The sequence below is a fragment of the Parus major genome, chromosome 7, assembly GCF_001522545.3.
Source record: "Parus major isolate Abel chromosome 7, Parus_major1.1, whole genome shotgun sequence".
In the NCBI taxonomy this organism is placed as follows: Eukaryota; Metazoa; Chordata; class Aves; order Passeriformes; family Paridae; genus Parus; species Parus major.
Genome location: NC_031776.1, coordinates 30,331,110 through 30,335,389, shown reverse-complemented (window position 1 = coordinate 30,335,389; position 4,280 = coordinate 30,331,110).

Below are 4,280 nucleotides of genomic sequence, written 5' to 3'. Positions count from 1 at the left end.
CGCCGGACACCCGCAATCCATCCCCGAGCCCGCGAGCGACCGCCCCGCCCGCTCCGCCTGCGGCCCGGCTCCATCGACCCGCTCGGCCAGCAGCTCCACACCCCTGTCCTGCCGCCCGCCCCCCGCCCGGCTGCGGGAGGGGCAGCGGCGGAGACATCGCTGTCCCCACCGCAGTCATCGTCCCCGTCCATACCCGTGTCCCCATCAGAGTCCCCATCCCCGTCCATACCCCTGTCCCCACCGCAGTCATCATCCCCGTCCATGCCCCTGTCCCCACCACTGTCACCATTACCATCCCCATCCCATTTCCGATCCCTATCACCGTCTCCATTGCCATCACCGACCCCATTCCTATCAGAGTTCCTTTCACCGCACCCATCCCCACCTCCATCCTAGGCCAAGTCACTGTCCCCTTCCTCGTCGGCATCCTCATCCCTATCCCCATCTCCATCCCCGTTCCCATCCCGTCTGCAGCCCAGGGCTCCGCTCCGTGTCCCGCCGGGAAGCCCCGCTCTGCCGCCGGCTCCGGGGCCGCTCCCGGCTCCTGCCCGGGGAACGGGGACTCGGAGGGAGCGCTCGGCACAGCGGGGAAGAGCCAGAGCGGGCTGCTAAGCCCGGCTCCTGCCATCCCCCCGCGGCTCCCGGGCAGCTCCGCCTCGGCTCCCGGGAGCGCGGCGGGCAGCGGGAGCAGCGGCGGCTGTTCCAGACATCGACCTAAGGAGGGAATGGTAGAACAGCTCTGATGGAGCAGAGCTTGCCCCGGAGACACGGGAATTCATACAGCCTCTTCCTGAACTGGAAGACAGGCAAAGCAAAAAAAACCAAAAAGAAAACCAAACCAAAACAAAAAACAAACCATAAAACCCCCCCCAAAACCAAAACAACCTAAAATATGGAGGAACAGAGAAGGCAGAGAGAACGAAGTGAAGAACTAGAGATGGAGAAGTGGGATGGAGCCTGAAACTAGTCTGTCAAAATGAAAAAGGGAAGAAGGAAAACCAAAGTTTGCAAGACCTTAAGAAATGTCCTAAAACGCAGTGAGGTGGTGGAATCTTAGTTTCATAGTTACCAGAACCTTTACACTCTAATACAAAATCTTACAGGACCTGAAAGTAATTAAACAATTAAATTTTAAAAGAGCTGTCTGCTTCACTATCAACACACTTTTAAGAGCATAAAAAATTATATTGTGTAGACATGCAAGCTAAATTAAAGCAAAATTTGGATATATATATATGTTAGTGACTAACAAGCTGTAAAAGGAAATATGAGACAAAGTCTATAAAAAATATTAAATAAAATGAACTATCATAGGCTTTGATGAAATTGCAAAATCAGATTCTGGTCCAGTTTGCTTTGGTTTTGTAGTCAATGTTAGTACTCTCTGTAGTCAGTGTTGATTAATATTTAAGAATTAAGCTCACAATACCAGCCTAAAGATAACCAGGTATGTCACATCTTGCAGATTATTCAGCATTCACCTGCTAACAGAAATAAAGCTTTTTGCAAAATTTAGCTATTTGAATTTGGCATATTTTGGAAATTTTACAGCAAAAAATTGCTAGGAAACAATATGTAGACATAAGAATAAAAAGGTGTTTAATTGTTATTAGGTGATACATATGATATAGCTGTGAAATTATTTTCAGTGCTACTCACACTTACAAACTGTTGAAATCAAACATGATACTTCACCCTTCCTATAGGTTAGTGATTGAAAAAGTCCATTCCCTCCCATATAAAAATGTGATATCATCATATATCTGGGTGAGTGTTGCTGTTGGGCTTATTTCCTGTAGATAAAAAAAAAAAATAGCTACTTCTTAAAAAGAAAAAGAAAAAAAAGAACCAAACTTGAAGAACTTTTAGTGTGAAACTGCTTTGGGCTTTTTTTTGTGAGCCTGAATTTCTCAATCCTGCTGTACTTTTTGCATACAGTAGCCACTAAGAGACATCCAGCAAGTTTGATGCCCCATAAAACTGGTTGTTAGAAGTGGTAAGATACAATCCCTACCCCAAAGCATTTATAGCATAAATGGCACATGGACATGTAGTGAATTATGCTCTTGGTTCAAACTGTCCTTTTTAGATGTACTCTGAGTATACATTATAAATACAGTATTGATTTGTTGTTCTTCTGGCCTCACTATCACTATTGGTCTTTCAGCCAAAATGTGTAAGATGGTGCTTTTACATGAAACAGTGACTTTACAACTTTGTAAAGAGATTTTAAGTAAATTGAATTTCTTAAGACAATGCTTTAGGAAAATAGAAGCCTTCTTGAAATGCTGCATTCTGTGGAATTTAGAGGAGTTGAAAAATATATAAAATGTAACTGCAAAAATGTGTGTGCATCTCACAGCGTCTAATTTTCTTGGGTCTAGCAAATGTTTGTTTAGTATTTATACAGAGACTCAGTAAACTTACATGGCTTATCCAAGGTCAGTCAGTTCATCAGCAGCAAAACCTGAAGAGAAAACCAAAGAGCCATGACTACAGTACTCTGACAGAGAAACTGCATGTAGTACTTCCCTATAGCTAATAGTGCCTTTACTAAATAATATATTGGAAAATATTATGCATAATTTATATTAAAATGGGATGAATGCTTTATATTAAAAAAAAACCCACAACCCTGCTGCGTTTGAACAGGGACAATAAATAAGGGAACAGGGAAGGTTGAAATTCCCAGGCTTTTCTGTCTTACCTGATCATGCATAGACAAAAAAGCTCAGCTTGGTTTGCTGCCCCTGGAAAATGCTTTTCCACAGTGATTGTCAGTAGTGATGAAAAAATATCTGTGATATGCAGATTTTCTCTTTTTATAGTCTCCTTTGACAGTGGAAAGCACATGAAATCCCACCTGAATTAAGAGCAGCTTTCTGGGTGTAGTTCCATGTGTCCTCTCATGTATATGAGCTTCCTTCTTTAGGAGGCAATGCAGCAGTTTGCACCTCAATGTGACAACACAGTTAAATCCACCTTGTTAAGGTTCTGATTTTAAGCATTTTGACCAGACAAACAGGAGGTCACTGTTGTCCTTCAGGTAGAGTGCTGAGATTTCTTCATCACGGGATGAGGCACTTACACTGTGGTTCCTGGGGCACTTTGAGATAAACAGGCCAACACTGTCAGAAGCCCAGAAGTTTGTAGTTATTACACTTAAAAATACCACAGGACTTCTGTATTTTTAGCTCTTGATTAAGTAATTTACTTCCTTATTTTAAAAGTTCACATGATGATTTTGCGTCTTCTCTGAAATAAACTATTATGAGAATGATTTAATTTCTGTTTTTACTGGGCCTTTTTCAGGAATTAGATTTTAGTAAACACATGTAATAAAACAACATGTATCTTGAAAGTATACACATACTGCATATTTATTTTTCTTGCTGTGAATATTCTAGTTATATGCATAGCATTTTCATAGGCAAAGCAAAATTATATCTATTTCCCAGCATCACTGGAATATTTTCATAAGATAAAACATCTACAAAACATGCAAACCTAAATTGCACTTATCAAGAAAATTTTAATTTAGTTTCTGCTCCTATATGTTCTACTTACAAGAATATAAGAGCTGATTTGGAAGAAATAGACCAGATCCCAAGGATGAAAATTAATACTCTCATAATAGATCTCTACAAAGGAATTGAATCTAATTATTTTCGAGAAATTCTTCCTTCAAAAGGATTTGGAACAGATCATTGATGAACAAGATGTTCATGTTGATGAACAAGGCAAAGCAGCAGAAGAAACTGTACTAAAAATTCAAACTGACAAAGTCAGTTTTGATCAACTTCTGTTCTCCTTAGGAAAAGGATATAGTCTGAGTGTTCAGGACTAGACTCAGTGTAGGATGCATGACAGTGGGGTGCTCCCCTGTCCTGCTGGCTTAGATCAAAAGTCTGTCTAGCTCAGAATCTCCCCAATGTCTCATAATGGATGCCTGGGAAAAATGGTGCTGGAAACAAGGGAGTTGTTTCCATGGCACATCCTTATAGTTTTTAGAAATAAATAGGTACCAGCATCCTTATCTGGAAGGATGCAGTTCAGTGCCTTTAACAGCTTGATGGACCCATGAATTTGGCTAATTCTTTCTGTGAACATAGTAATGGAAGAGCTGTTATGGATTTATTGAGGCAGAGTCTTGTAACAGAACAGAAAATGTTTTCTTTTGCTTGGGTTTAGGCCACTGGACAACAATCTTGTCACACAATTTGCAATCCTTGTTCCACTTCACCTTCTTTGCATGATACGAGTTTTAGTTGTCTTATATT